Source organism: Schistocerca serialis, chromosome 2 (genome assembly GCF_023864345.2).
Source record: "Schistocerca serialis cubense isolate TAMUIC-IGC-003099 chromosome 2, iqSchSeri2.2, whole genome shotgun sequence".
NCBI classification, from domain to species: Eukaryota; Metazoa; Arthropoda; class Insecta; order Orthoptera; family Acrididae; genus Schistocerca; species Schistocerca serialis.
The window spans coordinates 596,036,193-596,062,208 of record NC_064639.1 but is presented as its reverse complement, the minus strand read 5'-3'; the positions used below and the strand labels follow the sequence as shown (position 1 = coordinate 596,062,208).

Below are 26,016 nucleotides of genomic sequence, written 5' to 3'. Positions count from 1 at the left end.
TATCAATAGCTCAGTGGCCGAACTGATCTACAATCTAACCAAAATTGAAAATGGGTTTGACTCCAGACCACTCATGATGTTTTAGTCAGATAAAACGAAACGGGTACTGTAAGGAATGCGCATTTTAGTAGTTACATAGGCAGAACGAAAATTTTGAAGTAAAAAAAATCGAGTTTATCTCGAATTAAAAAGCACAGAATCCAAATAAAAGTCACAGTAAAAACGAAAAACGAACAGTTCCAATATGTAGTGCCAGAACAGCATTGCAATTATCAGAGAAATGTATAGAAAACATTTTTTAACAGTGAAGTTATTTATTTTCTGAATGCGTACGCTTCTTTGTTTCAATAATTCTGGTAGTGGCCAACATAGATTATAAGCACCTACAGTTGTTTGTAAGGACCATCAGCAGTGAAAACAGCTTTCAGACGAGGCACTACACATAAGACGATTTCAGTTGTTATCCATGACGCGTGATGGACAATAGCTCCTTCTCGTATGGAATCGAATGACCTCTTCACACCTGTGACTCCAAATGGCCTGTTACATAAAAACCGTAAAGTCCACCGTCTGTGGATCATGGAGGGCATTCGTGAGACAAAAAGGAACTTATGATACATACGCTGCCTGACAGAAAATGTGACTGACACTGAAGAGGAGGGGGAACGAAACGAAACTTCACGAAATATAAATATATAAAACTGCAACCAACCACTTTTTTGAATAGTTGTTTATTATTCCATGAACCGGTTTTCGAACCTTCCCAGGTTCATCTTCAGATGGTTTTCTGGAAGTTACATATCTATTTCTAACATAATGCTGCGTTCTAGCTCTGTTACAAGAAGGTGGAACATGCTTTAATTTATCGCTACAAGTATTGTTTATTTGTCGATATGGATGCAGAATTTGTAGCTTTTTACTTACTGCGATAGTATGGGCGACTTTTTTCAGTTAAGTGTCCATCTGTCTGCTTCCATTTTGATAGCGAATCGGTACTCCACATCACACACTTTTATATGATCTGTATGTATTCACACTGTGATAGCGAAACTTCGTCAGCATCCAGCATGTGCTATACAACTGTTGCTTGTTACAAAGATCTTGACACGAAGATATGACATATACCTACTTTACTTAGAAATGTTATTTGATGTTGTTTGCATGTACTGAAGTCGATATATGGGCATATACTTTAATCAGAACTTGCGTTAACATGCGAGCCCAAATAAAATAAAACAAATAAATGAATGAATGAATTACTACAAGAACAAACATCAAGTGATCTGGTGTCTTATTTCTATTCGTATATTAACGTATAATACAGTCAATTTACGAGTAAATCCTTTAATCAAGATTGGCAAAAACACGAATGCCCAGGAATAAAATAATACAGAATTATAATATTTAACTCTTACCAGTATGACCGCCCATCTGGCCTGGATGCGTGCACTGATTTGGGTCGGAATGGTGTCATAAATCCTTGTGTCCTCTCACGAGGCAAGCTGGCGCACAGCTGTTGTAACTTGTCGCTGATATCTTGGATAATGGTACTGCGACAGGTTTGACGTCCGAGCTGGCCTCACACGTGTTCTGTCGGAAACAGATCTGGGGATCTTGCTGGCTACTGGAGTACCTCAACATCACGGAGACAGTTCATAGCGACACGCCCCATGCGTGGAAAAGCATTGTTCCGTTGCAAAACAGGGCTACAATACTATCGCACGAGAGGTAAAACATGAGGACGCAGGATGTCCATGACGTACCGTTGTACCATCAGGGTTCACTCAATCACTACTAACCGCAACCTGAAGTCAAATCCGATGGGTCCTGACACCATGACGCCGGGAGTAAACTTTCCTGTGGCTTTCCGAAACATTGGAAGAACGGGACCTCCCTCCAGGTCGCCGTAATACTCGCCGACAATGGTCATCGGCCATGGTGCAGATCCGCGATTCATTGCTGAACACGATGCGACGCCATTTATCAGCAGTCCATGCTTGCCGCTCAAGGCACCACTCCAAACACAGCTGTTTTTGTTGTGGCCTTAACGACAGCCTACGCATTGGATGGTAATTCCCTAGTCCGGTTGTTGCTACTCTCCGATCCATGGTCTGGGATGACACAGAATGTTCCAGGGATCCAGTACTCGTTCTTGAATGGCAGGCCCTGACGTGAAGGGGTTACGGTGTGTTCGGTCCGCAATACAGACAGACTCCTTTGTGGTAGTCAGGCCTGGTCTATCGGAACCTTGACGACGAATATCCTTGTTCTCACTTTCTCATGTAGTCCAGCATTGGGCCACTGTCACATTCGAGCGTCTCACAAATCTGGATATTCGATCAGCCGGCGAAGTTGAGACCCATGATGGAGCCCCTTTCATACTTTGTAAGATTCTGATAACGCTGCCCCACACGAGTGCGCGGCATCTCCGCGTCCTGCACAGTGACCACTCAACATCTTGACGCTGTTCACGTCCCTTATATATCCTAAGAGGCCTGGTAACAACTCTTTAACACGAACAACACTGACATTCTCTGTGGGCTATTCCACCTGTAACAGAGAATGGCAACTGTAATCATTTACATATCTGTACTTACCGATGATATGTTTGTGTACTAAGTTTCGCTGACATTCGACCACCTCTCCTGGGTGCTCACTTCTTTTTGTGAGGCAGTGTACATCGCCTAATATCGGTCACTGAAGCTTCTTGACAGAAATGAGGCGTATGGGGATGCCTCATTGTGTACTAATGTTAAAGTGCCGAGAAGTGGGATGGCTTAGCAAGAGAGCTTCTTAGAAGCACTGCCTAGGGCGGACTGCGAAGTAAAAATAGTGAAAGATGCAGTCAACGTGCGCCAACCTTGCCTTTGACAAATGCAGAGAGAATTTCACAATTTTGTGTGGGTTTCCTGTCACCCAGGCGTAACAGCTGTGGGCATTTACAATTAAATTAAGTGCAGACTGCTGGTCGTCTGCCCACAGGAGTTGGTCGCAACTGACTGTGTACAATTCTGTGAGAAAAGCCAGCTCATTACGAAAGTTCACGCACAGCTTTCTCCATCTGCAGAAGCTGCCACAGGGGTGTTGGCTTCGCCATCGCTATTTACAGACGTTCTGAGATTGCCTTTCCTAATAGGCAGTGTTAAAATTTTCTCATAGTAAATTTCAGTGGCGAACCATATATCGGTGCCTTTACACATCTAATACAGCAGATTCAAAGTTCAAAATGGTTCAAATGGCTCTGAGCACTATGGGACTTAACATCTGAGCTCATCGGTCCCCTAGAACTTAGAACTACTTAAACCTAACTAACCTAAGGACATCACACACATCCATGCCCGAGGCAGGATTCGAATCTGCGACCTTAGCGGTCGCGCGGTTCCAGACTGAAGCGCCTAGAACCGCTCGGCCACACTGGCCGGCCAGATTCAAAGTGACAGCGCAAAACAGTACTTGGCCGTTTAAAGCTCCGGTAATATTACTTCATTAAAAGAATAACATCTCATAAAGATAATATGTATCACAGTAACAGAACGGACTGAAAAGTATAAAATTAAGTTCAGCAAAGCGTTCACAGTCATGCATAGTTTCAAAGTGGATAGCTAACAAACCTTTATAAATAACAACTTATAGCCACTCTGGGACCACTACAGCGCACATCCTACTGGTGGGATGAGAAAAGCCAGCCCATCGTGAAAGTTGTATTACTTTGTAGTCACCTGTTGCTTCAGTTTCCCTACAAGGAGATCAGTCACCGCTGAAAAAGAAATGAGACGAACACCAGCACGTGTGATGACAAGGAAATATGAGAAACAGCTGAAATAAAGGAACTATTAGTGAATGTAAAAATAACTCATTTCCCTTATTTCTATCCACGTTTGAGCAAAGCGCACTCTATTGAGCATTACGACACCTTTACAGCTAGACACCGTATGCCGCTTCTCTTACTCTATTGCACTCAAGGTGTACTCGCACAGGTAACTTTTGGCGTGAAAATTACAGCGATTCGTGCCACAGAGACCAAGAATAATGTATCGGACAACTGTGAAGGCAGTATGGGAGAGTCTACTCCCAGTTCCTTGGCGGGTTGGGTGCAATGTGTGCGTTGCTTTCGTGTCTGTAGGTTCACGGCCACAGCTGATCCAGGTCCGCGATTTTCACAAGCGCTAGCGCCACTTTCACTTCCAACAGAGCTCAGCTCGCGGGCTCATGCTGCACTACTCTTCACAGCTTTTATCACAAGGCCTGGGCATGAGTTTGGAGCGTCAGCAATGTCCTCTGTAAGGGGCTAAGTGAATGTTTTCTCAGCCCTTCGACAGATGCTTTCGCGTCTCTGTCTCTTGAACCCTTTATTGTATGATTATATGATAGCGGAACAAACACTGGTAACAGTTATTTCTGTAAAATATCTGGGAATATGCGTGCGGAACGATTTGAAGTGGAATGATCATGTAAAATTAATTGTTGGCAAGGCGGGTACCAGGTTGAGATTCAGTGGGAGAGTCCATCGACCTATACTTGAGTATTGCTCATCAGTGTGGGATCCGTACCAGATCGGGTTGACGGAGGAGATAGAGAAGATCAAAAGAAGAGCGGCGCGTTTCGTCACAGGGTTATTTGGTAACCGTGATAGCGTTACGGAGATGTTTAGCAAACTCAAGTGGCAGACTCTGCAAGAGAGGCGCTCTGCATCGCGGTGTAGCTTGCTGTCCAGGTTTCGGGAGGGTGCGTTTCTGTATGAGGTATCGAATATATTGCTTCCCCCTACTTATACCTCCCGAGGAGATCACGAATGTAAAATGAGAGAGATTCGAGCGCGCACGGAGGCTTTCCGGCAGTCGTTCTTCCCGCGAACCATACGAGACTGGAACAGAAAAGGGAGGTAATGACAGTGGCACGTAAAGTGCTCTCCGCCACACACCGTTGCGTGGCTTGCGGAGTATAAATGTAGATTTAGATGTAGTCTTTGCCTCTTTTTATTGTGACACCAGTTGATCACTTCTAAAAAATTATTAGATATATTTCTTTCACTTCAGTTTTCTGATCTACGTGATTAATGATGGAGTTTAGAGCGAAGGTTTGCTAAGTTTTAGAACTTACCTCTTTTCACCGTTTCGCACATTTTTCTCGTCCATTTTTTGCAGGTGACGTGCTTTCAGAAGCAATAACACTGTTCCCGAATCACGTCCCGTCAGACAGCTGTGCTCGCTTAGTATCAGACTGAAGAAAGTCTCAAAAATGGTTCAAAGGGCTCTGAGCACTATGGGACTTAAGTTCTGAGGTCATCAGTCCCCTAGAACATAGAACTACTTAAACCTAACTAACCTAAGGACATCACACACATCCATGCCCGAGGCAGGATTCGAACCTGCGACCGTAGCGGTCACGCGGTTCCAAACTGAAGCGCCTAGAACCGCACGGCCACAACGGCCGGCCCTGAAGAAAGGTTGAACGTGTAATGGACACTGACTAGTAGTAAGAGAACCCACAGCCGTTGTACTGTAATCTCAAAACTGTTTCCTTATTCACCAAGAAACCAACATGAGCTGCCCCTCTCCCTTCTTGATCAGACTCTGGGTACATTCCTGAAATTCAAACCCCTGAGGCGAGTCCGGGCGTGCTTTTCTTAAATAGTTTCGGAGGTATGCGTAGACAATACCCCAATCACGCTGTCCGCAGTGGGTATGTATGAGGAACAGGTAATCTGTCTTTTGCCTAAGACCAAGTCATCGGTTGGTTCTGGCGTAAGGAACATAGTGTATATCACCAACTGCAAGCTGGTGGCAAGGGGGGAGAAGCAACTAAAGCGGAACCAAAACAAATTAGTGGGCATCATAACGAATGTGTGTTTATTAGAATGATAGATAAAATCCTCATAAGGTCATACTTCAAACACGCACAATGCAGCTGATCGCTCTGGGACACCAAAATCTAAATTCTGTTGAGTCATTTACACGTTCGTCTCCAGTTACTGAGTAAATAAAGCGAGGAAAAGATGTAGAACAGTTAGCAGAAAGAAGCGTATGGTAAATAACGGTGACATAGTTGGCTGATTTGGTTGAAACATCTGGAAATTGGGGTGAAGTACGAACCCACGTAGAAAGGCAAGGCGCGAAATTGAATATCGATAGATTTGGAAGGAATCATGTTGTCATATCCTAAAATACGTACCATTACAGCCTAATTATTTTATTTCCAACCTTACGTTTTCGGGTAATTACCTACAACAATTCAGATCAAAGTAATGCGAAGAATACATCCCGGAAGGAGTGTGACGAAAGTGTGTCAAGTTGAGATCTTGAAATCATACCATCGAGGTAACGTTTACAACTTGTAGCAGTACCACTAGGCATTCAAATTGTGCTGCTTTAATATTTGTATTTAGTGGAACAGGGTCACGTTACTTTTCAAATCTACGATTACGTCCTGCGGGTCAGAAATTTTACTTAACTCGAGTATATGCTGTTTCTTTTTATTTTTCTCATTAGACTTTGTATTTGTTGAGAAAGTATCATTACAGGATCCGAAAATTACGCTAGCATTATAATTCAGTCATACACTAACGTCAGAATTAAAAACTACGTGTGTCAAAGACCGCTTTTTGGGTAAGCAAGCGGATTTTTTTTCGTTACCCTAATAAATTTGTATGTAAATTTTTGCTTATTAGAATGCTTTTTGTACGGACAGTTACGTCAGCTGCTTTATTTTTGTGCCTCCAGTAAGAAATAAAGGGAGCGATTTTCCGTTTTTCATCTATGGACCAGCTTCATGTAGCGTGCGAGTGCTACTTGCATTCCCAGTTTACTAACGGAAAGTCGTATGGCCCCTAACGGCGTGTGAGACATTACTTACTTACGAGACATTATGTACTAACAATTCCCGCCGGGTTACAGCTCTTTTAGTCATAAGTCCAGCGACAGGGCAGAGCCTGCGCAATCTTTATAGCTCGTGCTCACTTAGTCCCGAAACGACGCAAAAACCTAGTCCCAGAGGCCTCGCCGCTGAGATAAGTAAGTGGCTTTGCGGTCGGTACGGCTCTGACCGCCCTGTCTCCGGTATTTTCGCGGTCACTGCTGCTCTTCGCAGCCAAGGGCACAAAAGTCTTGTTCCGTCCCTGCCTCATGTCTGTGAAAGTTGTGGGTGCACGAAGATCATCCTTAACCATCGAGACAAGAGGGCGAAGTAATTCGGTGTGAGTCGGCAAGAATGTAACAACATTCGACCATTCAGCAGGCTAGCAGGTATCATTCGGCGGATGAAGGCAGAAGGAAACAAATAGGGTGCAGTGTCAGCAGATTTCGGAGAGAAAAAGAGTGTTTGTCCTAAACAAGCCAAGTCTATCGCGTTTGTTGTTCTTAGACGCGGCGAACGTAAACAGCTACGACGCTACCGTGTCTGTGGCAAAATCTGACGCGGAGCGCGCTATTAATACGGGCGCCAGACCGCAGCGTCGGGAAAATTCGCAAGCACAGGCGTATCGCAGATACAAAGTCTTGCTAAAGCGATGGCTACGAACCGTCACTGATGCGTATTTGATTACCACGACCCTGGCTTCAAAGGCACAGCATTACTCACAGGGAGAGTAATTCTACTGGATATCTGCTACACGTCTAACGTTTATTTTGGTCTTGCAGTACGAGTAGTTCGTAAGTTACCAAACAGCGGACTCTCAGCCCACTGAAGAATTCTGTTTGCAAACGAAGGAAGTGACGTCTGAGTTTAATGTTCTGTCAACTTAGTCCTCATTAGAAACGTGGTACCAAGTTTTGCGACTGGACGGCAATAAATAACTAAATCGAGTGTTTTTCTTTAATCCTGGGTTGACAGTTGCACAGTTGCTACGAATTTTTTGAATGATTCCATGATGCATGCAACTGATAATTTTTATATTTTTCTTACCTACTGTTGTGCAGTTTCGACCTTACGCAATTTCAGGTATCTAGATGCATTTGTTAGCTCTTTGATAATAAATATCTGCGGGTTCAAATATTGAAAATTTAGCGGAAAGTATTGTTACTAAGAATTTATGCCAACGTCTTCCGATAACTGCCAATTATGACATAGCAGTTGTTTATGACCAGAGACCTAGCAAGTGTATTTAGGTACTTCAAAACGACCTAAGGCTGAAATTGTAAAACGGTGCGAAAATAAAACAAAAATTAACAACTGGAGGTATCATGGAATCATTCTAATAAAAAGGTTGACTATCTTCCTGTTTCAAACATGATTCCTATATTCGCCATAAATCATGTAGGATAACTAATGCCGGCCGCGGTGGTCTAGCGGTTCTAGGCGCTCAGTCCGGAGCCGCGCGACTGCTACGGTCGCAGGTTCGAATCCTGCCTCGGGCTTGGATGTGTGTGATGTCCTTAGGTTAGTTAGGTTTAAGTAGTTCTAAGTTATAGGGGACTGATGACCACAGATGTTAAGTCCCATAGTGCTCAGAGCCATTTGAACCATTTTTGCCATAACTAATGAAAATGAAATGTGCGGATGGTAATCTGAAAGCTGTGCCAAATACGCCAGCGCTGCCCAACATTACTCTTTTGTGTATTTGTAACCAGAAATTTACTCTGCTTCACATCTTAACTGTTATTAATTCTGACTTATAATTAAAAAACAATCAGGAATTATATTTTAATCAGTTCTTTGTCTGACTGTATATTTCTGTTGGCACCAGAAGCAACCAGCCTGGTGCGAGTCTATTACAAAAAATTCCTAGTGGCGCCAAAGCGGAAATTACACAAGTTTGGAACATGGAAGGAGGAGAAATGAAAGGACAATTTTTCGCAATGATGTAGACGTGCAAAGCACGCTGTCGAAAATGGGAATAATGAAAAATCTTCAGGCTGTAACAAGCTACGGTTCGAGAGGAGCTCGTGTCGAAGATATTTTTGTGCCGTGATTCTAGTCTATTATATAAGAGAAGAGCCAACGGCCTTGCCGCAGTGGTAACACCGGTTCCCGTCAGATCACCGAAGTTAAGCAATGTCGGGCTGGGCTAGCACTTGGATGGGTGACCATTCGGTCTGCCGAGCGCTGTTGGCAAGTGGGATGCACTCAGCCCTTGTGAGGCAAGTTGAGAAGCTACTTGATTGAGGAGTGGCGGCTCCGGTCTCGTAAACTGACATACGACCGGGCGAGCGGTGTGCTGATCACATGCCCCTCCATCCAGTGATGAATGTGGGCTGTGGCCGGTCGGTACCGTTGGGCCTTCATAGCCTGTTCGGGCAGAGTTTAGTTTATATATATATATATATATATATATATATATATATATATATATATGAGAAGAATTGGATGTAGAGGAGTACCACGGTGCTTTGACAACCGTTAATGAGGAGAGTGACGTTTCCACGACGACCTTATGACACTGGTTTCGTGAGTGAGAAAGAAGTCGGCTGGATTTTGATTATGATTAGCGCTTGTACGAGGGGTGTTCAGTAATGTCTGGCACTAATGCTCATACAACAATTTAATGTAAAACATCGCTCATACAGACTTTTGTCCCGGTCAACATACTTCGCACTCCCTCTTCGATGCAGAGCATTTGTCGCACCCCGTTTGCCATTCTTGGAAGACGTGCAGGAAACCATTCAGGGTCGCCTCTAAAGGTTTCCAGCCTTGGTCTTGACGTCGAACCGACATCACTTGAAATCATTTTTGGCCGTCGGATTAAGGAAAAAGTCACACGGAGCCATATCCGGACTATAAGGCGGGCGGTGTTCAGAAGCGATGCGTTTCTATGCCAGAAACTCGATAACAACATTACTAACATGTGGCGTGATGAGCTTCCGTTGGCCAATGAGGTTCCTTCGTTTTCTGGCGATGTGATTCTTTACGAATTCCTTCAGAACGCCGGCCGAAGTGGCCGTGCGGTTAAAGGCGCTGCAGTCTGGAACCGCAAGACCGCTACGGTCGCAGGTTCGAATCCTGCCTCGGGCGTGGATGTTTGTGATGTCCTTAGGTTGGTTAGGTTTAACTAGTTCTAAGTTCTAGGGGACTAATGACCTCAGCAGTTGAGTCCCATAGTGCTCAGAGCCATTTGAACCATTTGAGCCTTCAGAACGGTTGAAATGGCTCTGAGCACTATGGGACTTAACTGCTGAGGTCATCAGTCCCCTAGAACTCAGAACTACTTAAACCTAACTAACCTAAGGACATCACATACATCCATGCCCGAGGCAGGATTCGAACCTGCGACCGTAGCGGTCGCGCGGTTCCAGAGTGTAGCGCCTTGAACCGCTCGGCCACTTGGGCCGGCTCCTTCAGAACGTTCTTATAGTAATCTGCAGTGACTGTAGTGTGAATTGGAACTGTGTGAGTGTACACCAATCAGAAAAAGTGATTACCATGGCCTTGTTGACTGACTTCAGCGCTCGTGCCTTTTGTGGTGGGTGTTGACCACGTTGCACCCATTCTGGGCTGCTCGGCTTCATCTCTGCGTCATAGCAGTACACCCATGTTTCATCCAGCAGTGATGTTTTGCCGCCAAGTATCGCCCTCGTCCTCAACACATTGTTTCCAATAGCGGCACACATCGACGCGAGTCTACATTTGCAGTACGGTCGCGGCATTCAACATGCACACACCGTAGACATTTGCAAATGTTATTTGCTCTAAGACAAAAAAAGACGCACCAGCAAGGAGTTACCTCAATGCGGTAGAAATCGGTAGATGTGATGTAGATGTACAGACAAACAAATGATAACAATTTCAGAAAAATCGGATGATTTATTCAAGAAATGGAAATGAGCGTTTGGCGTCATTGTCCGGGAGGCCCCTTGCGGGGCAAGTCCGGCCGCCTTGGTGCAGGTCTTATTACATTCTACACCAAATTAGGCGACCTGCGCGCCCGATGGGGATGATATGATGATGAAGACAACACAACACCCAGTCCCTGAGCGGAGAAAATCTCCGATCCAGCCGGGAATCGAACCCGGGCCCGTCGGCCGGCAATCCGTCACGCTGATCACTCAGCTATCGGGGCGGACATTTATTCAAGAGAAAGTCAATAACACGTTGGTCCACCGCTGGCCCTTATGTAAGCAGTTATTCGGCTTGGCATTAATTGAGTTCGGCGGATTCCCTGCATAAAAATTTCTCATTTCACTTGCTGCGTCAAATTCGGATAAAACTGTAAGCTTTCGATGACACCACCATCTTCGTCAGGTACTAAAAATGACTTTCGTGAACTCAGACTGTCTGAAAACAACTTCAACAGAGTCCCCGGCTATGCGCTTAGCAATGCATGGAAGCGTGTACTTGACAACGAGAAAACACAGAATACTTATCGCAGTTCACCGCCTGGTGCAATGGATAGCGCTACAAGCATCGCCAGATAAAGGGCGCGAGAAAAATCGGTAGACATAGAGCGCACCACCTCCGTACGCGCCATCATGACGTAATCCAGCCAGTTGGATGCCTTTCTGTGGGTATAAAAGACGGAACCTTGCCAGTCCAAGATAGTGAGTTTTAGTCCCTGACGAAAACGATGGTTGGTATCATCAGAAGCTTGGCATTTTATCCGAATTTCACGCGGCAAGTGAACTGAAAATTTTTATGCAATTGAGACGTAACGCTAAAAGGGTCGCGAGCGGGGTGGGAGGGTGACGCCATCAGCAAATGGAGCAGGGTCCGCAGCTGCCAGCCATGGACAAGCTCCACCGGACTATGCCCGTCAATTGCCGTTTTTGGATGTCCTCCTGGTCAATTGGCGCGTTATATTGTCAAAATACTGAGCTGCTTGGAGGGCAGAAAAACGAGGCATAGAATACCGTCGACGAACCGCTGCGCTGTAAGGGTGCCGCAGATGACAAATGTGTCCTGCTATGAAAACAAATGGCACTCCAGGCCATCACCTCTGGTCGTCGGTCCGTAAGACGAGAGACTTTCACCTACACGTCTTCGGTGGTCATCGTGGCACAATTTGAAGGAGGACTCGTCACTAAAGACAATTCTGCTCTAGTCAATGCGATTCCAAGCCGAATATGTATCTGGAGAAAGGCCCAGACAGCGGTGGGATACCAGCCTGAATGTTGTCCGTCACAAGTCCCGTTAACCAAGAATGATGGCCTGGTGTGCCATTTGTTTCCTTAGTAGGACCCCTTTTCTTGTCATCCACGGCATCCTCACAGCACAGAGGTACGTCGACGATATTCTATGCCCCGTTTTGTTTCCCTTCACAGCAATCCATCCTGGGCTTGCATTTAAGCAATATAATGGCTGCCCAGACACGGCGAGAGTTTCTCCTGCTTGTCTTCGTGCTTGGCGAACTATCTCTTCGGTTCTCCCCCAAACTCAAAGCATCTGGAGCATTGGATCCTCTAACTAACTCGGGTTTTTAACGTTACAAAGCTTCAGTTGGACAGAATGTGGGACGATATCCCTCAGGAGGACATCCAGTAACTCTGTCAATCCATCCCAAGTCGAACAACTGCTTCCATAGAAGCCGGAAGTGGACCAACGTGTTTATGACATGCTCAGTTTCTATAGCTCTTTCTCTTATATAAATCAACCCATTTTTCTGGGATTGTAATCATTTGTTTTTCTGCAAGTGGTGCCTTTTTTCCTTCCCGTGTATTTCCAAATTTCGAGTGCAAATTCTTTAAAATGTTTTATTAATTTTTCTTCATTGATTAACCTTGTGAGTAGTCACTTCTCATGGAAAACAGCTTATCCTTGCGTTCAAAAAATATAATTCTTACGAGTATTAAAATATATAGTAATCCATAACTGTATTCAAAAATGAAATTCATTGAGTGCCTCCTCTTCTTTTAACCTAGCCTTCCGAACATGGCTTCTTTGTCATGAAAAACATTCACTGGTGTGACTATGGTGCTAGATTAAAGATTTTCAGATGTCGATTTGCTCATGTTCCAGAGAGTGTTCAGTCTTATAACAATGCTTTAAGAAAGTCACTCTGCTAATATTTTTCCAAAAGTAACAGAGTATAAACAATTAGTACCAGTTTTGCCTTGAATCACTGTTATGGTTCTGTTGTTTGTGAGCACTAATCATCAGGATCTACGAGGGCATGCTGTGAAAATTCTTAAATCTATTTCAATAAAACAAACGTTATTAACATTCTACATCTTTATTCTTTATGTCTGCATATTTATTCATCAACAAAGTTACCATGGCGACGAACAAATTTCTCTCAACGAGAAGTCAGTTTGCTGATACCGTCACTGTAGAATGATTGTTGACGGTGACACGATCTCACCTCTGCATGCTCCGCTTCATCACTATGAAAGCGAAGTCCTCGAAGACGTTCTTCAAATTTCGAAAACAGATGAAAAACGGATGGAGCCAAGTCGGGATTGTATGGAGGGTGACAGATGACAGTGAACCCAAGGCGTCGAACTGTTGCGTCATCTGGCTTTGTCACGCTGAAGAAGAGGATGTTTCAAATGTGGACCAACTCCTCGAATTCGAAACTCAATTACAGCACGCTGTTTCTCACGCACCTACCTAGTTACGATATACATCGCCATGATCACTAACAGATAGACAGACTGAAGAAGAAGATTTGAGTATACAATTTGCAAAAATTTTTTACCATTTGGATGAATTGAAATCCCCCGCCGTATTTTACTGTCAGTACCTGGAGGTTAATGTCAGGAATTTGATTCTATTTTGACTAGTACGTGCCAAATCCGTTAATAGCCACACCGGCCCTGCGCTGGTGCGGGGCAAAGACACAAGAAAAAGCAGAAGACCGTTTCACGAGGAAGGTTTGTGTGTATGATTCATACCTACGCCATACATACTTAGTTCTATAAAGAATGCAGGTAAGTTGTTGTTGCCTGCGAGAATGTCAGCAAGGTAGTGACGCGGGATCGTTAATTGCACTAAGCGGTTGTTGTAGCACCATGCTTCTATTCGGCTGGATTGACTGAGTGTGGAGCAGTGCAGTCATCAATGCGCTACGGTTTCGGCAAAGGAGACAGGGGAGACTCAGTAAAAGCCCGGGCGCCTTGTCGCGGGCTTGTTTAGTCAGCGTGAGAGCGTCACAGACATCCTCTACAAACTCAAACGGAAGGCACTACAAGAAAGGCGCTAATCACCGCATATAGCTTTACTCTTACAGGTTCAACACCTGGCTTCCAAATGCGAGTCAAGAAATAAACACTGAGGTGACATAAGCATGGGATATCTCCTAATACCGTGTCGGACCTCCTTCTGCCCGACGTAGTGCAGCAGCTAGACATGCCATGGACTCAACAAACCGTTGGAAGTCCCCTGTAGAAATACTGAGCCCTGCTGTCTCTATAGCCGCCCATAATTGCGCAAGTGTTGCCGGTGCAGGAATTTGTGCACTAGCTGACCTCTCGATTTTGTCCCATAAATGTTCGGTGTAATTCATGTTGGGCGATATGGGTGGTCAAATCATTCGCTCGAATTGTTCAGAATGTTCTTCAAACCAGTCGCAAACTATTATTGTCCAGTGACACGGCGCAATATCATCCATAAAAATTCCATCGTTGTTTGGGAACGTGAGGCCCCGAATGGCTGAAAATGGTCTCCTAGTAGCCGAATGTAATAATTTCCAGTCCATGATCAGTTCATTCCATGTAAACACAGCCCACACCATTATAGAGTCACCACGAGTTTGGACAGTGCCTTGTTGACGCCCTGGATCCATATCTTCGTCGGGTCTGCGCTACACTCGAACCCTACCAGCAGCTCTTACCAGTTGAAACCCGATGCCACGTTTTACAGTCGCCTAGGGTCGAACCGATATGGTCACGAGCCTAGGAGAGGAGCAGCAGCCGATGTCATGCTGTTAGCAAAGGCACTCGTGTCGGTCATCTGCTGCCATAGCTCATTAACGCCAAATTACGCTGCACTGTCACAACGGATACGTTCCCCGTACGTCGCACGTTGATTTCTGCAGTTATTTCACGTAGTGTCGCTTGCCTGTTAGCACTGACGACTCCACGCAAACGCTGCTGCTCTCGGTCGTTTAGTGAAGGCCGTCGCCCACTGCGTTGTTCGCGGTGTGAGGTAATGCCTGAAATTTGGTATTCTGGGCACACTCATGTCACTGGAGATCTCGGAATATTGAATTCTCTAACGTTTTCCGCTGTTAATTGCCGTCGTACGACCGTAGTCGTCATAAACCTTTTCGGGTTTGACAGCTCTGCCAATGCACTGCCCTTTTATACGTACTTTGTACACGCAATACTGCCGCCTTCAGTACGTGTGGATGTCGCTATGCCATGATGTTTGCCACGTCAGTGTACCACTTGCTGCAGCGTACATCGCTCGTAATGATCAAGAGGGAAAATTCGTAACATTTCGCACAACGTATCCGAATGATTAGCGTCGCTGCCTTCGGTGCGAGAGCACCCGTGGTCTATTCCCGGTAGCTTCTCGGTTTTTCTGATGTAGGAAGGTCTGGCACGGGGTCCACTCAGCCTCGTGAGACCAGATGAGGAGCCACTTGAATAATGAAGCAGCGGCACCATCAGGAATCAGCTACTGGAAATAACTGGGGGAGAAAGTGGTAACACGCTGCTCACAATTCCGACGGTCATAGATAGCTCCTCGTACTGCCTTGTAGACAACAGTTGGCCGTTCGGGACAGGCTTAAAGAGTAATCTGTGTGTAATATTTATACAAAGAGGTAGGGATGCCAGCAACCTTTCTTCACGCGAATTGAACATAAAGTTTGGGAAATGGATCTGGTTCACCACATAACCTCTGCCAAACGCACCGTGGCTTCCAGGGTGCAGACGTAGCCTCCAGTGGACCTGCGATACAAGCCATCATTTCGCACATTGCTGAATAATATCCCTCGCCCCTGTTACGAAGATCTTCAGCTTTCAAAACAAAGTTCGTTATGTCATTTTAGCAAATTCCAATGGGTCTAGGTGTTGGGTTGTTGGTTGCTTTTTGTCACGAAGACTCGACCCAACAATTATCTTGGCATCCATTGTCTAGAAGTATGGTCGGTGCCCAGTGAAATCGAGGTAGTAGCTTCGAGTCCCGCCTTGACCACGGTAGTGGGAAAATTGGAAATTTGTGGTAAGGACTATGGGTCCAAAATGCTGAGGTCATCGGTCCCTAGACTTCTACATTAATTAAACTAACTTAACCTAAGTTACGCTAAGGACAACACACACACCCATGCCCGAGGGAGGACTCGAATCTCCGACGGGGGGAGCCGCGCGAACCGTGACAATACGCCTGAGACCACGCGGCTACCGCACGGTAGTGGGCTTTACGTATGCAACTACTGGTTGCCTATGCGTTCCTGACTATGTTGCTATAAATGACCCGTGGTATTCAGGGGCTTGTTTCAGAATAATAACGTCATTACGATATTTTCGATTTGGTACCCCATTTACCTTCGTCTGTATGAAAAGGCCTCACGACAGTGAAGTACCCTGTAATGTTCACTCACCAAAACCTAGAAGACAAAACACAGAGTGCCCAAACAATCCTCAGACGAAACAGTAGCAAAAGTGCTGTGATGTGGTTGCCATCGCTACGGGAACAACTCGGCATAAAGTCGTAGTGCCACTGTTCCACTGCGTTCAGTGAACCCATGCAAGAGGAGCGTATCGGCCAAGTCTCTCATCAGTCAACCTGTCCATACTAGTGTGTACAAGTGTAAGCGTTGTACTAACGCCGCCTTGAAAACAATCCGGAGACAGAACTGAGCAGTACTGAATGCAAGCCTGAGGGCGAAGAGTAAAGTGGTCAGATGTTAACAGCAGGCACCGTGACTGATTGGAAACAGTTTACTCCCAAACGGGACACACACCGCACACCAGCGACATTTGTATTGTTTATTGATGACTCGCAGTTTAGTACTTTAACGTCTCTAACCAACTATCCAACCAAGATTTGCACTGCTGTGCAGATATTTTCGGTGCAGTACAACCACAAATGTAAGTGGAAGTAAGAAATCATATCAAATTCAACTACTCTGTAAAGAGCGACTGTACACCATGAGTCTCCTATACCAAAATATTCAGAAAATATCCCTGAGCAGCCACCGAAATTTTGTCGGTGGACTTCGAAATGAAAAACAGATGAACCTTGGTTAAACAATCGAAAGGTCTAAGATAAATTTACGGAAATTTAAAGAAAATTCCTTAGTCCATCCTCCGTCAGTGCGATTGGTTTCATGCACAAGCCATCTCCATTCCATTTTCTCTTACACATTTGCTGTTCTTTCTGAACCTTCTCATTATTTTCAATAAATTCCTACTTTTTGTTAACCGTAGGGCAATTCAGCGGTTTTAGATGGCTTGAAGATTTACGTTCCGTATCTTACAGCTCTACCTCAGAGGTCTGATAGTTAAAAGATCCCTCTGATTTAGCTTCCCAATGGAGCTTTCTTATGCAAGGTTACTATAAACGATTGAAGCGATTTCACAGATTTGTTGTAACTATATTATTTGACTTATTGCCACGGGGCTTTGTATACACATATAAAAACTAAAAGTTTTTTTCACGTATTAAAAGTGCTCCGTATGCTCCCCCTACTGATTCTGTATATATCAAGCCGGTAATCAACTTCTTCCCACGTTCGATGCAGCATGTCCCTATCAATTTGTTCAAAAGCGCTCTTGATGTGATCTCGCAGTTCTGGTGGGTTTGTAGGTAGGTGAGGCGTAATCTTTCACAAAACAACACACAAAAGTCGCAAGGAGTTAGGTCGGGAGCGCGTGGATGCCATGACGTGAATTGCTGATCATCAACCGTACCATAACCTATCCATCGATTTCTCAATTTCCTGTTTAAGAATTCACGAACATCGTCGTGGAAGTGGGGTGGAGGACCAACCCGTTGGTAGATGAAGTCCACGCTTTCAGTCTCCAGTTGTGGCATGAACCAATTTTTCAGCTTGTCCAGATACACGTTTCTTTAACGGTCTTTTTGCAGAAGAAAAAGGGACCGTAAACTGAACCATGAGACTGCACAGGACACTTTAAATGTTGGTGTATCTCAAATGTGCTACACGATGACGGAAGATTCTCTGTTCCCCAGATTCGCACATTTCACAACCAACATATTGAGATCACAGTGTTATGATCTGCCACAAATCTAAAACGCCACAATTTTTACAAACAAACCTGTCGGAAGAACATACGCAACTAAGCATTATACCAGAGCCTGTAAATACCGCTACAGTCGTAAGGTTCTTTCATTAAGAACTCGACCGGTTTCGGGCTCTTATAGGCCCATCTTCAGGTGTTATTAGTAACACCGTGCGCCGCGGTGGACTAGTACAGGACTCGATGTATTATTAACGAGCGCAGAGCACAGTCTCGTTGGTAAAACACCGAATCGTGTACAAGTCCCCAGCGGCGTTCGGGGTCACAATACCTGAAGATGGGCGTATAAGAGCCCGAAACGGGTCGTGTTCTAAATGAAATAACCTTACGACTGTAGCGGTATTTACAGGCTCTGTCACGTTGTTTTTCTGCATTTGCGGAAGTGAAACCCTAAAGCAATTCTGCCTTCAGCCTGTGCCGGTACATGACTGACTAAATCCTTGTTCTGTTCTCTGAACACAGTGATGTTGTGGGCAATCACGCATTGTTCTCTTGAAGAAATCGTAAGGACTAGCGTAGTATCAATGGAAAACCATGGAACCAACTTTTGTTTTTTGTGATAATGCATACTACATCTATCGACAATAATGAACATGATGGTAGAACACTGTAACTGATTCCATATATATGGCATTGCAGTGATACATCAAAAATGTCTCTCCAAACATTAACATTTCTCATTAGTGTGACGCGCCATCTTGCTAAAATCAACAGTGCCTAAATTTCTTCACGTGTTGGTCTGCAACTCGATGTAATTTCTAAATGATGAAACAATTTTTTAAAAAATAAAAAAAGAACACTGAAGTCTGTCAAATTCTGATATGCAAGACGATCTTAATTGCACCATGTACACTCATTGTAACGTAGATGCAGATTAGATTTTGCTGAGAAATAATTGTTAAAAAAAAGATTCGATACGTTGCGCCGTTTCCGAGTTAATTAGCATTGACGTCAGCCAATCAGGCCGTTGCACCCACAACTACGAGCGGACTGCCAGAGACGGTCTCGCCAAACATATTCTTCCTTTCGTTTGGTTTCCTACAACCGAATAGCAGAGCGATACAAAAGCTGGATACGGAAGGGTATCAAGGATCGAAAGCGAGCAAAGGCTGAGCAGTCTCGTGTGTTATCTGCTAAGCATTGAGAACAACTAAGTGAATCTGGCGGCAGCTCCAATTTGCGAGCGGAACGGCTAACTTCAGTGCTAATTAATTAAAAAACGGCGGAACGTATCGAATTTTTCTCTTAACATTTATTTCTCAGCGCAACCTACCCTGCAACAACCTTACAAGCTTTCCAGTGTTTCTGACCGCCCTGTATATATGACATTACCGGACTATGGATATTTTCAAAGGTGTGCAATTGCAATGCCAAACACAGCAGAAAGGTAAACCATTCAGTAAACATTGTTATACTTCCCATATTACAATTGAAGAGTCCACTGGAAAAAGGGGTTACGTAAAAAAAATGAAATTTTAGATTATTACAGTTTCAGAAAGCTTTCAACAAGCTGCTTTTATCAGTTTTTATTTCATGGAAAGGAGGGGGATAGTCTCAAAGTTACAGCCGTTTCAAAATATAGCGTCCAAGGGAAAAAGTAGGTAAGTCAGTGTGAAACTAAGCAAAAGCGACTTGGTCAGTTGGCAGCACTGTTCGCAGTTATTGTTTACGTTATCAGGTGTTGAGTACGTGCTGTTGGAGAGGTTAAGTTAGTGCTTTGTGTGTTGAGTCAATTGTTTAGTTTGTTTTACGTTTTAACTGAACTGTGGAAGTGAATATGGAAAATGAAGGTGAGGAAAGTATTACCTTCAGCCAACTGTCACATTCAACGAAGAAAAGGAAGAGAACAGGTCGACTTTCCGACGTGAGAAAAAACTTTTATCGTCCACCCATTGAATGAGGGCTAGATTGTAAGTGTTCCAGATTGAAATGTTTTCAGAGTACCACTGACGCGGAACGTGGGTATATTATACCTAATTATAACAAAATGACTGTAAATGAGCAGAATGCTTACTTGGCAGGCCTAATTAATGTAACTAGTATATCGCAAAGGAGACCTAGGCAACCAGAAAATGAAGCTAAATTTCGTGACAACAGTTATCCATATCGCTATGAGTGAAGAGGGAGAATTCTGTCACTGAAGTAAATGTTTGTTCTTAAGCCTTTACAACTTTTCATGGAATATCTAAAAAATTAAAAGTAATACAGCGTTATCTGAAGAAAGGTGTGAGTCCTAAGTACGGTCGAGGCCAATATTCTAATCGGAAACATCGTGTGACATCGGAGGCATTTGATGCAGTTCGCCAAGACATTAATTCATTTAAAGGTGACCGAAGCCATTACAGCTTGACAACCTCTAAGGAAGTGTATCTCCCACCAGATATACAAATCAGTAAGATGTGTGTCATTTAAGAAATCATACCCTACTCAGTCTGTGTCGTATGAAAAATATAGACTTGTTTTCAATACAGAATTTAAAGTCGGTTTCGGGTCCCCTTGAATGGACACTTGTAGTTACTGTGATACGCATGCTGCCGAAATTCGAGTTGTTGAACATGCTTTGAAAGTGTACCCAGAAAATAGCTCAGAAAGGGCGAATGCAGAAAAAGAAATCAATCAACTGTCAACGGTGAAAAAACTTCCCTTATTAAAATCTGACATATTTTATATTCGTAAAAGAAGTTCTAAAGCAAACAGCAGGGCATCAAAAGAATGTGAAAGTATTACTATGGGTTTCCAGAAGAACTTACCTACCCCTAACATCACAACTAACGACGTGTACTACGAGAGACAGTTAACATTGTGCATGTTTAATATTCATATATTGTCAACCGATGAATCATACTTCTTCGTGTATAATGAAACAGTAGCCTACAAAGGGTCTAACGAGGTCTCTTTCTTTTTGTTTTATTTGTGACGACAATTCTTGATCCCTGTGTTAGAAAATTAGATGTATTTTCAGACTCTTGCTGGGGGCAGAACAAGAATTGGACTATTGCTGCATTACATCGTTCATTACGTCAAGAGACTTGAGCACGTGAAAATGACTTTTCCAATCCGTGGCCACTTGTATCTCGAATGTGATCGTAACATGGCCGATATCAAACAAACAAAAATTGGGTTGAAATGCTCAAAGACTGGATAGAGGAAACAGAGAGTGCAAGAGCAAAACCCTCACGTTTTCATGTTGTCGAAATAGACAGGGATTTTGTAAGATATTGGTCTACACACCTCGATCAGTTATATTTCCTTCTAGACCAGTAAGAGAATTAGTGGCTGCAAAAGAGCATCACCAATTCTTGGGTTATAGAAATACATTCCTTGGCCACTGGAATCGCCATGTTATCAACAAGCCACTTACGGTTCCGACAGAAAAATCTCAGTCTCAAGGAGAGTTCTATCTACCTGACTATGCATATAAGGGCGAGTGTTTTTTGTTTCATCCTTATTGTTATCATCATTTTTATTGAATTATTTACTTAAAACAGTTTTTATTTTAAATTTCTGAAACAACTACACCTGCATTTACTTTTTAAAAAACTACAAGAAGGTGTTTTTGTTGTAGGTTCACAACCTATTACTAATGACTTTTGCGGAGAAGAGGCTAGACAGTTTTTTTCCCAGCTGCCAAAACTGTAAAAATGACAAATGCATAACGAGAAACTGTGTCATCAAGATGACACTGTTCTTGCAAAACCAATAAGAGCAAGTGCTAAGAAGCAGTCACAGAGCGGAAATGAAGAAACAATGAATGAACATAGTTTACAAAGAAACTGTATGGGCCTACAAAGTTTTGTTCTGTTAATAAAGAATTAATTCTAGTCTATAATTTTCTATGTTATGACTCTTATGGTTTTTCGTAGCTAATAAATTTTTGCACATTCATTTGTTACATTTTTTAATTAGCGAGATTTACTGACATTCTCCTTTTTATAATGACTTACCCCCTTTTCCGCTACGAAAAATTGAAGTTATTCGATGTAATCTTTTCTTTAGGTCCCCTAGACTTAGAACTATAACCTAACTAACCTAAGGACGTCACACACATCCATGTCCGAGGTAGGATTCGAACCTGCGACCGTAGCAGCAGCGCGGGTTAAGGACTGAAGAGACTAGAACCGCTCGGCCACAGCGGCCAGCTTGTAGTTGCAGAAACTTGGAACTGGCCAGTAACATCTTATACACTGGCTGAAACAAATCGCGACACCAAAAAATAATTAATGTAGAGTAATGGAATGCTGTGAATACATTTGTCTAGATAACACATTTAAGTGATTAACACTCCAAGATCACAGGTTAAGGCAAGCACGAAATAAGCCATTGCAAATGTGAAATGCTGGTACATTAATAACCAATGTAACCGCCACAATGCTGAATGCAAGCAAGCAAAAGTGCATGCATTGTGTTGTACAGGCGCCTGATGTTCGTTTGTGGGATGGAGTTCACTGCCTGTTGCACTTGGTCGGTCAGTATAGGGACGGTTAATACTGGCTGTGAATGACGCAGAGGCTGTCGTCCGATGATGTCCCATATGTGTTCGAAAAGAGACAGATCTGGTGATCGAGCAGGCCAAGGCAACATGTCAACTCTCTGTAGAGCATTCCGGGTTACAACAGCGGTATGTGGTCGAGCGTTATCCTGTTGAAAAACACCCCCTGGAATGCTGCTCATGAAAGGTACCGCGAAAGGTCGAATCATCAGGTTGACCAGTAGTTTTGCAGACATGGTACTCTCATACGAATTCGCACTGAAGACTGTAAATCCAGGTGTAGGCCCACTGTGTCTAGCACGCAGACAGGTTGGTTGCAGGCCCTCAAATGGCTTCTTTCTAACACACGGCTATCGCTGGCACCGAGACAGATCAGGCTTTCAACACAAGAGACCTCCGCTGTGCCCTCCAATGAACACTCGTTTGATACCACTGAAGTCGGAAATGGCGGTGCTTTGGATCAGTGGAATGCAGGCTATAAGGCACCTGGCTCAGAGCTGCGGAAGTATTCGATTGGCAACACTTCGTTGTGTCACTGTGGTGCCAACTGCTGTTCGAATTGCTGCTGCATATCCAGTAAGGTCCTACCCCATGAACCATGGACCTTGCCGTTGGTGGGGAGGCTTGCGTGCCTCAGCGATACAGATGGCCGTATCGTAGGTGCAACCACAACGGAGGGGTATCTGTTGAGAGGCCAGACAAACGGGTGGTTCCTGAAGAGGGGCAGCAGCCTTTTCAGTAGTTGCAGGGGCAACAGTCTAGATGGTTGACTGATCTGGCCTTGTAACACTAACCAAAACGGCTTTGCTGTGCTGGTACTGCGAACGGCTGAAAGCAAGGGGAAACTACGGCCGTAGGCGAGGGCATGCAGCTTTACTGTATGGATAAATGATGATGGCGTCCTCTTGGGTAAAATATTCCAGAGGTAAAATAGTCCCCCATTCGGATCTCCGGGCGGGGACTACTCAAGAGGACGTCGTTATCAGGTTAGAAAATTTAAAAAGGGAAATGGATAGGTTAAAGTTAGATATAGTGGGAATTAGTGAAGTTCGGTGGCAGGAGGAATAAGACTTCTGGTCAGGTGACTACAGGGTTATAAACACAAAATCAAATAGGGGTAATGCAGGAGTAGGTTTAATAATGAATAGCAAAATAGGAATGCGGGTAAGCTACTATAAACAGCATAGTGAACGCATTATTGTGGCCAAGATAGATACGAAGCCCATGCCTACTACAGTAGTACAAGTTTATATGCCAACTAGCTCTGCAGATGACGAAGAAATTGAAGAAATGTATGATGAAATACAAGAAATTATTCAGATAGTGAAGGGAGACGAAAATTTAATAGTCATGGGTGACTGGAATTCGTTAGTAGGAAAAGGGAGAGAAGGAAACGTAGTAGGTGAATATGGATTGGGGGTAAAAAACGCAAGAGAAAGCTGCCTGGGCAGATGTGGACTCTGACCACAATCTATTGGCTATGAACTGTGGATCAAAACTGAAGAAAAAGGTGGGAATTTAAGGAGATGGGACGTGGATAAACTGACTAAACCAGAAGTTGTACAGAGTTTCAGGGAGAGCATAAGGGAACAATTGACAAGAATGAGGGAAAGAAATACAGTAGAAGAAGAATGGGTAACTTTGAGGGATGAAGTGGTGAAGGCAGCAGAGGATCAAGTAGGTAAAACGACTAGGGCTAGTAGAAATCCTTGGGTAACAGAAGAAATACTGAATTTAATTGATGAAAGGAGAAAATATAAAAATGCAGTAAATGAAGCAGGCAAAAAGGAATACAAACGTCTCATAAATGAGATCGACAGGAAGTGCAAAATGGCTAAGCAGGGATGGCTAGAGGACAAATGTAAGGATGTAGAGTCTTATCTCACTAAGGGTAAGGTAGATACTGCCTACAGGAAAATTAAAGAGACCTTTGGAGAAAAGAGAACCACTTGTATGAATATCAAGAGCTCAAATGGAAATCCAGTTCTAAGCAAAGAGGGGAAAGCAGAAAGGTGGAAGGAGTAAAATGGTTCAAATGGCTCTGAGCACTATGGGACTTAACTTCTGAGGTCATCAGTCCCCTAGAACTTAGAACTACTTAAACCTAACTAACCTAAGGACATCACACACATCCATGCCCGAGGCAGGATTCGAACCTGCGACCGTAGCGGTCATGCGGTTCCAAACTGAAGCGCCTAGAACCGCACGGCTACACCGGCCGGCTGGAAGGAGTATATAGAGTGTCTATACAAGGGCGATGTACTTTAGGACAATATTATGGAAGTGGAAGAGGATGTAGATGAAGATGAAATGGGAGATATGATACTGCGTGAAGAGTTTGACAGAGCACTGAAAGACCTGGGTCGAAACAAAGCTCCAGGAGTAGACAACATTCCATTAGAACTATTGACAGCCTTGGGAGAGCCAGTCCTGACACTACCCTACCATCTCGTGAGCAAGATGTACGAGACAGGCGAAATACCCTGAGACTTCAAGAAGAATGAAATAATACCAATCCCAAAGAAAGCAGGTGTTGACAGATGTGAAAATTACCGAAATATCACTTTAATAAGTCACAGCTGCATAATACTAACGCAAATTCGTTACAGATGAATGGAAAAACTGGTCGAAGCCGACCTTGGGGAAGATCAGTTTGGATTCCGTAGAAATGTCGGAACACGTGAGGCAATACTGACCCTTCGACTTATCTTAGAAGCTAGATTAAGGAAAGGCAAACCTACGTTCCTAGCATTTGTAGACTTAGAGAAAGCTTTTGACAATGCTGACTGCAATACTCTCTTTCAAATTCTGAAAGTGGCAGGGGTAAAATACAGGAAGCGAAAAGCTATTTACAATTTGTACAAAAACCAGATGGCAGTTATAAGAGTCGAGGGACATCAAAGGGAAGCAATGGTTGGGAAGGGAGTGAGACAGGGTTGTAGCCTATCCCCGATGTTATACAATCTCTATATCGAGCAAGCAGTGAAGGAAACAAAAGAAAAATTCGGAGTAGGTATTAAAATCCATGGAGAAAAAATAAAAACTTTGAGGTGCGCCGATGACATTGTAATTCTGTCAGAGACAGCAAAGGACTTGGAAGAGGAGTTGAACGGAATGGATAGTGTCTTGAAAGGAGGATATAAAATGAACATCAACAAAAGCAAAACAAGGATAATGGAATGTAGTCGAATTAAGTCGCGTGATGCTGAGGGAATTAGATTAGGAAATGAGACACTTAAAGTAGTAACGGAATTTTGCTATTTGGGGAGCAAAATAACTGATGATGGTTGAAGTAGAGAGGATATAAAATGTAGACTGGCAATGGCAAGGAAAGCATTTCTGAAGAAGAGAAATTTGTTAACATCCAGTATAGGTTTAAGTGTCAGGAAGTCGTTTCTGAAAGTGTTTATATGGAGTGTAGCCATGTATGGAAGTGAAACATGGACGATAAGT

General features: G+C 43.8%; 1 protein-coding gene and 1 pseudogene across 2 annotated transcripts in view; both read left to right on the top strand.

Annotated features, from left to right (window-relative positions):
* LOC126457618 (phospholipid-transporting ATPase IF-like) overlaps window positions 1–26,016 on the top strand; it is a 650,785-nt gene that overhangs the window by 212,534 nt on the left and 412,235 nt on the right. The gene's annotated exons all lie outside the window — the stretch shown is intronic.
* Window positions 8,931–9,048, top strand: LOC126459457 (5S ribosomal RNA; annotated as a pseudogene).